Here is a 13336-nt window from a genome sequence, read left to right on the forward strand (position 1 = left end):
TGAACTTCAGCCCAAAAGAAAACGGAAAATAACAAACCTTAGAACAGGTTAACAATGAGTCAAGAGAAACGTGGGCAGATCTTAAATTTTAAGCTAACTCCATCTGCAGTCATTCATTTTTCAATGTACCCTGTCTGAGGACGAAATGATTTGCACATCTGGTCGATGTTCTGAGGGAATTCAGTGGAGACTTAGTCCATGTGGAGATTCTGCAAATGGCTGTTGTCTGTAATTGTCATCCACGGCCTTTTGCAAACTGAGTGCTCAGAACTTAAGCTCTGATAAAGTTCCCTCTTCCAGTCTTGAATTTTATTATTTACAATCCTTCTATCATACTTCCTGGTAAGTTTCTTCCATGTGGACTTAGCTGACACTTTACCTAGATGGCTGCTTGTTTTAAGACAAGCCTTTAAGATCCCAGGTGCTATTCTTTCTCATAGCTGGGCACCATCTATTTTCTTCAACACATTTTGCTATAGTATCTGCATCTTCAGTGATCACTTTCTGAGGGAAAATATTGAGCAGGATCAAATCATAAGAACTAATTGTCCTTAAATTTGGGTTTATAATTAAGGATGAGCTAAAAAGATTTAGTCATATATCTAAAGATTATATATACTCCTGGTTCGCTCTATCTATCTATCTACTATCTATCATCTATCTATCATTTATAGTCCACTGTAGAGGCAGCATTACCAATTTCTTGAGAAATAATATAAGCAATCTGCAGGAGACACTTGGTGTTTCTAATAATAATAATATCATGAATCTGGCCAATGGCATAGAATTTAAAATACTCGTGAGAAAGGAAAATATACATATACAGGAAAGGTTATTAGTCTAAGATACATGAATCTTCACCTATACAAATTAAGAAGTTAAGTGACTGAACACTGCTTGAGGGAAAAGAGGGTTAGGCACAAGACAAAAATTTTATAACTCTCATTCACTGAAGCAAAACTATGTCGGGGAAAAAAGCAAAAACCATGTCGATAGAACTAAGACATGCCACGAAAGCAAAGAACACATGAACCTTGCAAATATATGTGTGTCTTAGGTTACCAATCCCTGGACATCCTTGGAAGCAGGAGAAAGAGCTTGGTGGGTGGGGCAATCCTGCAACCACTTCCACATAAAGAAAGCAAAAATCCTCACAAGTGCATCAAGAGGCAATACCAGGATAAAGTCAACAGGCCCTATGGATGGGCCGACGATTGACTTGGGATATTTCTTCTGTTCCAGCACAAGCATTTAACGCCATATCACAAATCAACCCCCTTCCTGGCAGGTCTCCCCTTACTCCTCAGGTGGGACTAGTCCCCTGGAGGGCTCTCCACCTTGACTCGACAGGAAGGATTGAACAGGCAAGTGACCGACCACCTGTGGGGGTACTTGTTTGGGGAACGTTGGGGAGGCATTGAGTTAATCTGGACAATATTGTAACAGAAGAAGTTAATCATGGCTCTGTGTGTGGCTTCAATTTAGGAAGAGAACTCTCAAGTCTTCCCTCACGTTACATACTCGGTCTTCATGTTATTTCCCTCCAAACTGGGAGGCAAGAGGGTTCTATTCTAAATGACTCAAAGTTGAATTTTAAACCGTGTGTGCCACTTTCTCCCCCATAGCTGACGGGGGGCTCCGTGGAGGATTAGGAAAGATGGGAGCATTTCTAAACTCTCCTGGCTGTCTCGACTGTGACTGCTTAATCGTTTCACATAATGTGGCCTTTCTACTTCTGCTTGTGTTTTCATATTTTAACTTTTCTTTGCCATTTCTATCCGGAATTCAAAAAGTGTATAATTTGACTCTATACTGTCACCTTGCCCCAAATATCTTTGTAACCACACCCTGGTCACATGGCCCCAACCCAGCTCCGCAGACAGCTGTCCAGGCCCCCAGAGAATGTGGTGGCCGCCTGAGTAGGGTCTGCGTTACACAGGGACTGTGAGTGTGGAGTCTGGGGTCTGAAGGGAAAAGTTCTACATGGCTGTGTGCCTGCCTGGGTCCTACATGTGGAGCCCACAGCAGACCATACGTGAGCCATAAGAGGGCTTTCTTTCAGACTTTGATAAATGCTGGCAAGGTCAGCAGTTCAAAACTATCAGCCTCTCTGGGTAAGGAAGATGAGGTTTTCGAAACACACAGGCAAGTTTGCTCTGCCCCATAGGGTTGTGCTGAGTCAGAATCAACCCGATGGCAGCGAGCTTTGCCAAGAAAAAAGGGCCTTTTTGAAGAATGTTCTTAGGAATCATAGATGACATGGAAACAAACTTGCAGGAAAATCAGGTTTGGTGCAATGTTGAGTACCACCAAAATCCTTTCTTATGAACAAAATTAAAGAGGTCTTGAGTAGGGAAGAGTCAATTCTATCTGTATTGTTTTCCTAAGGTGGTGTAGTAGGTTGACCTATGGGCTGCTAACTGAAATGTGGGCAGATCAAAGCCACCAGCCACTCCATAGGAGAACGGTGTGCTAGTCCGCTTCTGAAAAGATTCCCAGCCTTGGGAACCCTATGGAGCAGTCTACTATGTTCTCTAACGTTGCTATGAGGCAGAACCCACTCCATCGATAGGAATTAGTTTTCCAGTGGTTGTAGGCTAGGAGGAAGAAGGCTAATGCTAATGGTTTCAGTTTCCTGTTAAAAGTTTCATTACCCTTTACCAACTTTAACTCTTTTGGTGCCTAGAATATATACACGATCACAGTTTACATCACGAAGTTTAGCACTCATCTAGTTGTAAACATCTACTTCTGTTTTCTGATGCCCAAACCAAATCCTCAGACACTCTCAAATCCTTGGTCCTCTCACCCTCGTGGATGAGGAACTGATGACCTGCATCCTGCCTTGTGCATGCTTGCATTGTGTATCCATTTCGATCACATACTTTCTTTAGTGGTCTCTTGCAGACAAGTCATTATCTCAACTCCCACTGAGGGTTTTGACCTTGGATCTTTGGTACATTCTAATTCATTTCTCTAGATTTATCTTATGAAATTTATTGTTCCCATCCCCCCCTCCCAACACCAAGTAACTCAGTTTTCTTCCAAGGTCATTCACCAAAATGGGCTGCTGATTAACTTAAACTGGTAAAATTCATTTTAGGGGAAATTTCTTAGGTGATGTTAGTAACAGCGTCTGCAGTGCTGCTGTGGTTACGTCCCTCAAGCCAGTGCTGACTCCCATCGACACCGACTCTCGTACAACAGAACACAACACTACGGGGTCCTGCGCCATCCCCACAACTGTTGTGCTTGTGTCCAGTTGCAGCCACGGTCCATCCATCTTGCTGAGAACTGTCTTCTTTCTCTCTTACCTACATGATTAAGCATAGTGCCCTTCCCCAGGAACTGCATCCCTTGATTACATGTCCAAAGTGGGAGATGACGTCTGTCCTATCATCGTCTATTCTCTTTTTTTTCCATAATTTTTGGGGGGGCTTATACAGCTCTTTTAATAATCCCTACATCAATTGTATCAAGCACACTTGTACATATGTTGCCATCATCAATTTGTTTCTTTTAAAAATAATTTTCCTGGGGGCTCGTACAATTCTTATCACAATCCATACATCCATCCATTGTGTCAAGCACATTTGTACATTTGTTGCCCTCATCATTGTCAAAACGTTTTCTTTATACTTGAGCCCTTGATATCAGCTCCTCATTTTTCCCCCTCCCTCCCCACTCCCCACTTCCTCATGAACCCTTGATAATTTATAAATTATTATTTTGTCATATCTTACACTGTCCAACATCTCCCTTCACCCAGTTTTCTGTTGTCCATCCCCTAGGGAGGAGGTTATATGTAGATCCTTGTAATTGGTTCCCCCTTTCTACCCCACCTTCCCTCCACCTTCCAGGTATCGCCACTCTCACCACTGGTCCTGAATGGATAATCTGCCCTGGATTCCCTGTGTTTCTAGTTTCTACCTGTACCAGTGTATATCCTCTGGTCTAGCCAGATTTGTCAGGTAGAACTGGGATTATGATAGTGGTGGGGGGAGGAGGAAGCATTTAGGAACTAGAGGAAAGTTGTGTGTTTTATCGTTGCTACATGACATCCTGACTGGCTGTCTCCTCCCTGAGACCCTTCTGTAAGGGGATGTCCAGTGGCCTACAAATGGGCTTTGAGGTCTCCACTCCGCACTCCCCACCTCAGTCACAATGATATGATTTTTTGTTCTGATGATGCCTGATACCTGATCCCTTCGACACCTCATGATCGCACAGGCTGGTGTGCTTCTTCTATGTGGGCTTTGTTGCTTCTGAGCTAGATGGCTGCTTGTTTACCTTCAAGCCTTTAAGACCCCAGGTGCTATATCTTTTGATAGCCGGGCACCATCAGCTTTCTTCACCATGTTTGCTTATTCACCCGCTTTGTCTTAAGCAACTGTGTTGGGAAGGTGAGCACCATAGAATACCAGTTTAATAGAACAAAGTATTCTTGCATTGAGGGAGTACTTGAGTGGAGACCCAATGTCCACCTGCTACCTTAATACTAAAGCTATAAATATGTGCACATAGATCTATTTCCCCATCTTCATATATAAATATATTTACATATGTACATGCCTTTATTTAGGCCTCTATAAATGTCCTTTGCCTTCTAGCTCTTTTCTCTATTTCCTTTGACCTTCCTCTTGTCCCACTATCATGCTCAGTCTTCTTTTCAGTTTCAGTAATTCCTCTTGGTTACATTACCTTTGTTCACGCACTATCGGGCATATGGATGCTATTTTATTTGCTCATCCAGATCCACAAACTTTAGCAGAACTTTTGAATTTGTGCTAACAATTTTAAGAGATTATGGTTTACAAATAGCTGAGGAGAAAATCCAAAAAGAATATCCATTTAATTATTTGGGACAAAAAGTTGTTAATCACTTTCCTCTAGTTCCTAAATGCTTACTCCCCCCAACTATCATGATCCCAATTCTACCTTACAAATCTAGCTGGACTGGAGGATGTACTCTGGTACAGATAGCAACTAGAAACACAGAGAATACAGGACAAATGAACCCCTCAGGTCCAGTGGGGAGAGTGGTGATACTGAGAGGGTGGAGGGAAGGTGGGGTTGAAAGGGGGAACTGATTACAAAGGTCTACATATAACCTCCTCTCTGGAGGTCAGTCAACAGAGGAGTGGGTGGAGGGGGACGTTGGACAGTGTAAGATATGACAAAGTGATGGTGACTTGTAAATTATCAAGGGTTCATGAGGGAGGAGGGAACGGGGAGGGAGGGGGAAAATGAGGAGCTGATGCCAGGGGCTCGAGTGGAAAGCAGATGTTTTGAGAATGATGATGGCAACAAGTGTGCAAGAATGCTTGACACAATGGATGGATGTATGGATTGTGATAAGCATTGTATGAGCCCCCAATAAAATGAATAAAAAATATTAAACAAACAAACAAAATAAAGCAGAATTAAGCACTGCTCCTTTCTGTGCCATCAAAAAAATTTGTTAATCAAAAAATGATACGTCAGAAAGCACAAACTTATCAGGATTCTTTAAAAGCACTTAATGATTTTCAAAATTTATTCGGTTATATAAATTGGTTATGCCCATCTTTAGGCATTCCTAATGGACAACTTTCTAAGTTATTTCAAATATTGGAAGGAGATTCAAATCTTAATAGTCCTAGAACTTTAACTCTTGAGGCTGAGAAAGAATTACAACGGATTGAGAAGCACATTCAAGATAGTCATTTACAGCGCATAGATTCCTTAGATAATCTTCAGTTAATGTAATACATACTATTCATTCTCCAACAGAGTCCTTATGTAAAATGATAATTTGTTAGAATGGTTATTTTTATCTAATAAAAGTATGCATAGATTGGACATGTATTTGCAGAAAAGATGCCAAATTATTATTAAAGGACATATTCACTTATGCCATTTATGTGGACTAGATCCTGCAATCATAATAGTACACTTCACCAATAAAGAAATTCGTGATCACTGGATTTTATCAGAAGATTGGCAAAATGCCCTTAGCAATTATTTGGGTATCATTTCTAATTCATATCCCTCTGATTGACGTTTTCAATTTTTAAAAGAACTGAATGGATATTGCCAAAAGTGGTTGTTCTACCCCTATTCCTCAAGCACTTACGTTTTTTACAGATGCTAATAAGCATGGAATTCTGGATATGTAAATATTGACAATAATATTTCTAAAGTTATAGCATCTCCTCATTCTTCTGTTAAAAAGCCTGAATTATTTGCTATTTTAACTTTACTTGTAGATATGCTTCATTTACTTAATATAATTACTGATTCACAATATGCTATGTATACTCTTTCACATATTGAAACTGCTACTATTATTGTTAATAAAACTGAATTGAATGATTTGTTTTGTAAGTTACAGCAGGTGGTTCGTCAAAGAACTAAGCCTATTTTGATTATTCACATTAGGTCTCATACATCCTTACCTGCTCCTTTGGTTATGGGGAATGATGTGGTTGATCACCTTGTGGGATCCTTACCAATTGCTCAAAATGAATATGCTAGGTATCACAACAATGCACGATCATTAAAAAAACAGGCACGGGCTTACATGGCAACAATGAAGGCTATTTTACGATCTTGCTCAGCTTGTCAAGCAGTATCTGCCCCTCATCTCCCTAAAGATGTAGAACAACCTTGGCTTACTTTGCTTAGCATGCTTTCCTCGCACTCTTTCCATGCGATGAAATGCTTCATGCATGCATCACTGTTTTTTCAGGGATGCATAATACTCCATTGTATGTTTTATTCCATTTGTCTGCTGATGGAAATTTAGGTTGTTTTCAGCTCTTTGTGATTGTGAACTGTGCCACGATGAACATTGGAGCACAAATGTCTGGTTGTGATCTGTTTCTAACTTCTGGGCATACGCTCAGTAGGGGGATTGCTGGATCATATGGTAGCTCAATTTCCATGTGTTTTAGATATTGTCAGATTGATTTCCATAATGGTTGCACATACCTACAGGACCACCAGTGGTGGATGAGAGTTCCTATCTCACCACAGCCCCTCTAACACTTGTTGTTTTCTGATTTTTTGAATTGAGCTATCTTTGATGGTGTTAGGTGGTATCTCATAGTTGTTTTAATTTTCATTTCCCTAGTGGGTAATGATCAAGATCATTTTCACATATGTTTATTGGCCATTCAGATTTCTGCCTTTGTGAAACTCTGTTCAGGTCTTTTGCCCACCTCCTTAATGGGCTTTTTAAAAAAGTTTTATTGTAAGCTAGTTGAGTTTTGTATATTTTAGTAATAAGTCCTTTGTCTGATGTGTCATTGATAAAGATGTTTTCCCAGCCTGTGGACTCTCTTATTACTCTCTTGGCAAAATCTTTTGATGTACACAGGTGTTTTATCTTCAGTATATCCCGCTTGTCAATTTGTGCCTCCTCTGTGTTTGTGTCTTTCCCTATTCCTGATAGCCTATGTATTCCCTGTGCCTACGTTTTCAGGTCCCAATTCCCTCATTGATGGCCCTGGTAGTTTAGGGCTTTATCTTGAGGTCTCTGATCCACCTTGAATTTTTTCTTGTGCATGGAATGAGGTAAAGAGCTTGCTGCATTTTTCTGCAGGTAGATATCCATTTTTTCCAGCACCACTTGTTGAAAATGCCATCTGCTTCCCATTTGATTTTTTCCCCCACCTTTATCGAAGATTAGTTGCCGGTATGCTGATGTTTTTGTTTCTGGATTTTCTGTTCTTTTCCATTCGTCTGAGTATCTTTCGTTATACCAGTACCATGCTGTTTTGACTACTGTGGCTTTATAAGAGGTGTAAAAGTCAGGTAACGCAAGCTCTCTGACTTTGTCCTTTTTCTAGAGGAGTTCTCTGCTAAGTCTGGACTTCTTCCCTCTCCATATGAAGTTGGTAGTCAGTTTTCCTTGAAGAAAGGTGCTTGTATTTGAATTGGGATAGTGTTAAACATATATTGCTTTGGGCAGGATTGACATCATTACTATATTGAGTCTTCCAATCCACAAGCATGGGATTTTTTTCCATTTGTATAGGTCACCTTTGGTTTCTTGTAGTAGTGGTTTGTAGTTTTCCGTATACAAATCTTTTATTTTTTTGGTTAGGTATATCCCTAGATATTTCAATTTGTGCTTGGCTATTGTGACAGGTACCACCTTTTTGATCTCTTCTTCTATGGCCTCATCTGATGTATATAGCAATCCAATAGACTTCTGTTTGTTGATCGTGTGTTCTGCCAACCTGTCATGTTCCTCTGTCACTTCCAACACTTCTCTTGTGGAGCTTTTGGGGTTTTCCGTATATAAAATCATATCATCTGTGAATGACGATCGTTTCACCTCTTCTTTCCCCAAACCAATACCTTAATGTCTTTCCTGCCTGTATGTTGTTAGGTACGACCTCCAGTACGATGTTAAATAAGAGTGGGGACAAAGGGCATCCTTGTCTGGTCCCCTTTCTCAGTGGGATTGTTTTAGTCTTTTCTCCATTGACTATGGTTTCCCTTTTGAATCATTTATAGTAATACCTAGATTAACAGCATCATCTTGGGGGATTGTCCCATTCTCCTTTTTCAAACGTAGCTTTTCCAAGATAGTTTTTGTAGTGTGATACTATCTAGGAACCAGAGAACATGCACAAGCGGAAGCTAATAACCACCATCCTGCTAGAGAAGATTAAGGTTCTCCAGCTGGTGAGTGGGTGGTTTGCAGAGCTATGTGTTCCCGGAGCGGATTACATCTGGATCAGTTGAATAGAGAATCAGACGGTTGCTGTGCAAAGCTGCAGGCTGTCCATTGCACTGGGGTTGCTCTTCTATGAGACTGTGGTAGAAGTAGCCATTTCATTGCTCTTGATGATTTCAACAGTAGCTGTCACTCTTTCCGCTGCCACATCTTAACTTTTCTTTTGTCATTTTGTCAGCAAACATTCACTTCTTTCTTTCACTTTCAGAGCATTCAGACTTATGATTGTTTCCTTTTCTGCCAAAACAATGGCCAAAGTTTGCTTTCTAGGAAAGTTGACATAAGAACTATGATGTCTGGAAAATTATAGTGAGAAGTGGTACCACTTTGTGCCTCTCCTTTCCTCCTCTTGCTTGTTTTCACCAGAGGATGAAACAGAAAGAAAGGCAGGAGCAGCAAGCCAAGTCTTCAGCTACCCTCCTGCAAACTCCTTGCCTTTAAGCTGGTTCCACCTCATAGCAACCCTGCAGGACCGGGTAGAACGATCCCTATGGGCTTCTGACACTGTAGCTCTTTACCGGAGTCGAAAAGTCTCATCTTGCTCCTGATGGTGGTTTTGAACCACTGATCTTGCAGTTAGCAGTCCCAAATATAACTCACTCCAGTGATACGATGTTATTCCTGAATCTTCTGTGCCCAGATCATAACATTTAAACATAAATTCTTAGTTACCTAGTGCTGCTTTAAGTAGAAATTTCACCAGTGAATGGCTTTCACAAAGAGAACTTGTTCTCTCTCAGTTTAGGAGACTGGAAGTCGGAATTGAGGGTGTGAGTTCTAGGGCAGGGTTTTCTATTTATTTTGACTCTGGGGGAGGGTCCTCGTCTCCTTTCCACCTCCATGGGTCTGGAATTCCTTGGGGAAAACACATGTGTCTTAGTATCAACCTTCCCCTGGGTCCAGCAGGTTCACAGCACTGGGACCCTGGGTCTAAAGAATGCATCTGTTCCCGACTCTTCTTTCTTGGTGGCACCGAGGTCACTCTTTCTCCTGTTATGTCATGTACGATGAAAGGTGATGCAGGCCACACCCAAGGGAAACTCACTTTACATCAGAGCTACAACCTGAGATGGGTATTGCACCCCACCCTAACCCTCTTACAATGTGATCCCATCAGATCACATCCACCCGGGGATGGAGGGGAGGGGTGTCACATCACTACATCACCACCAAATATGTCATTATACACCTGCCAAACCACTGAACGTCATAGCCGAACCAAGATGATGCATATTTTGGGAGGGTGGGGGAGGGGATGACACAATTCAATTCGTGACACCAAGTGTTCAATACTTCAAGTAGATGAGTTGAAAGATAACCCATCATAGGCATCATAAGGATTATTGACTACTACAATTTAAAAAGTATCACAACTTATCTGTTGGTTTTTTGGTTATAATATGGTGACTTGTATGAAGCTGGAAGCTAAGGCAGCAGGATCAGCATGGTCAACAGGTTTCAGCAGAGACGAGGAAGAGGAACTTGACACTATTTCCTTTCCAAAACCGGTAGGTGAAAGCCTCATGTGTAGCAGCAGAACTTGTATTTTTTGGTGCAAGAAGGTGCGTCGCTCAAAGCAGGACTGGGGAAGAGCTGCTTCTGAATTGGCCTTACGTTTCTGGATAGAGTAAAGTGCTGAGCCTTTTTTTGTCGATGTGGGCAGTCAAAATGAGAACAAGCCGCCACAAACACTCATTGACAATCAGAATACATGATGTATGAAATATAAGCTGAGGAAAATTGGAAGTCACCAAAAATGATATGAATGCATAAAGAATAACATCCTATGCTTTCGTGACCTGAAATGAACTAATATTGGCTGGCTTGAATTGGCTAATCATGTCTACTATGTTGGAATGACATATTAAAAGATGAATGAAATTACAGTCATTGTCAAGCAGAACATTTCTAGATCTATTCTGAAGTACAATGTGTCAATGATAGGATAGGCTCCATATATGACTACAAGACCAGCTGATATAACAAGTATTCCTGCTTATGCACCAAAGACGAAGGAACTGAAGATTTTGACTAACTTCTGCAGTCTGAAATGGGTCAAGCATGCAAGAAAGATGCATCGATAATTTATGATAATTGGAATGCACAAGTTTAAAATATGGCTTTGGCTACTATACATGTGAAACCATTGGATGGAGGTGGCACAATGATTACTTGCTATTGCTCTTCTAGCCATCGTCTTTGTACTTCCCATGAAACAACTTTCTTTTCCTGAGGGATATGACTAAGAGAAGGTTGGGGAAGATGCTGCTATATTACATCATTCAGTTGCCAGTGATTATGAGCAGGGTCCATTGTAACTGTGAAAACTTGGACCCCTAAACTGGGGATTGATAAATTTTGCCATCCTTCTGGGTATAAAATGAGCCACTTCAGCAGCAGAAGGGGAATCTAGATCCCACCCTGAACGGTGAGGATTCTGTTCTTTGGATCCCCAAATAACAGCACCTCCAATCTCCTTCCTCCAAGGGCTAAAGGAGTGACAGAGAAGAGCTATCAGAACCAAGAGCCAGAGCATAAGGTAGAGAAGGGGGTTTCCTGGCCCACAGAGCAAATAAAGCGGAGTGCTTTGGGGCAGGAGGTTTGCTTGTGGAGTAGGGTGCCTGTGGGCACTTAATTGGGTAGGAAGGTTTACTGACCCGCAAAGTTAGAGCTGAGCAGCTATGGGCTGAGATTTATTGTGTGCTCTTTGGGTATTTATCAGCAGTGCTGAAAGAGATTTGTAACTTTGTCAAAGCAAGGTAGAGGTCAGGTCAACGAACCAAGGGCCAGAGAGAAGCCTGCTAACAGACACAAGAGAAGAAACTGTTCTGAACAAAGAACTGTATCCTGAATTGTAACCTGTTGACATCCTTAATACCTCATAATTATGATTCTGCTCTTTGGGTTCTATGTAGCCACTAATGAATGATTGAATCCAGCAGAGAGGAGAGTTCCGTGGGAGTTACAGTTGTGTCTGAATTGGCAAAGGAGACAGGAGGGTAGAAGGATGCCTGGCCCCTGCCTCATCTAGATAGGTCTTTGGCTGATGTGGAATTTGATTCTCCTTCCCCATTATGAAACCAGAGGCCAGATGCTGCGCCTGCACCATGTTTACAATGGGGTATACAGGAATTACTTCAAGTACGCATGTGGAAACAGACATGGAGAAGTTCAATAACATCAGGTAATACAAGGCTAAAGCACACCACTGATTGTCCATATGCAAGTTCAAGTTGAAGCTGAAGGCAATGAAAAGAAGTCTAAAGAGGTAATGTAAGATGCTGAGTATATCCCATCTGAACTTAGAGATCACCTCAAGCATACATTTGACGCATTGTACACCAACGACCCAAAGCAAGCTACGTTGTGGAGAGGTTTTGTTGCAAAAGGATGAGAATAAAATGATTGTGGACTTCGAATCTCCACACCCATAAGCACCTGGAAAGAGCTAGGATTTCTGAGATGGGTATTGGCACAGCCCAAGGAAATGCTGAACATTTAGTAAGACAAAGATGGAAAGACAGGGCCTGTTTATTATACTCCGAAGCTTTGACCCTGGAAACATACGACCGCATGGGCCGACATGAAAGTGTTTTACAACAAAGAGAACAGTTGAAGATCCTCATTCACGAATAACTTTTCGCCTCTGCTCTGAATAAAACATGGGACAAAATCTAATCCTTGGTTCTAAACAGTTTATTTTCCACAGGTGGTCTGGTGAAACCATAATCACATATACAAATCCGTTGGGTAAAGGAGCCCGACTCTGCATACAGTAAGGAGGCTATAATGGAGCACAGAGCAAGCACTCCACATTTCCCAAGTTTGTTCCCCGCACAGCAAAGAGCAATGTACATATGAAGTATTCGTGGTGTAAGCAGATTATACTTACACCTTAAAAAAACCATTTTACTGGGAGCTCGTACAACTCTTATCATAATCCATACATCCATCTATTGTATGTCAAGCACATTTGTATATTTGTTGCCATCATCATTCTCAAAACATTTGCTTTCTACTTGAGCCTTGGTATTAGCTCCTCATTTTCCCTCTCCCTCCCTGCTCCCCTCTCCCTCATGAACCCTTGATAACTTATAAATTATTATTGTCATATTTTACACTGTCCGTTGTCTCCCTTCACCCAGCTTTCTGTTGTCTGTCCCCCAGGGAGGAGGTTATATGTAGATTCTTATAATTGGTTCCCCCTTTCTACTCCACCCTCCGGTATTGCCACCCTCACCACTGTCCTGAAGGGATCATCTGTTCTGGATTCCCTGTGTTTCCAGTTGCTATCCGTACCAGTGTACATCCTCTGGTCTAGCCAGATTTGTAAGGTAGAATTGAGATCATGATAGTGGTGGTGGTGGGGGAGCATTTAAGAACTAGTGGAAAGTTGTATGTTTTATCGTTGCTAAACTGCACCCTGACTGGCTGGTCTCCTCCCCGCGACCCTTCTGTAAGGGCATATCCAGTTGCCAACAGATGGGCTTTGGGTCCCCAATCTACACTCATTCACCCTCATTCACAATGATATTATTTTTTGTTCTTTGATGCCTGATACCTGATCCCTTCAACACCTCATGGTCACACAGGCTGGTGTGCTTCTTC

This window comes from Echinops telfairi, unplaced genomic scaffold (genome assembly GCF_000313985.2).
Source record: "Echinops telfairi isolate 266 unplaced genomic scaffold, ASM31398v2 ScPeMD7_25;HRSCAF=90, whole genome shotgun sequence".
In the NCBI taxonomy this organism is placed as follows: domain Eukaryota; kingdom Metazoa; phylum Chordata; class Mammalia; order Afrosoricida; family Tenrecidae; genus Echinops; species Echinops telfairi.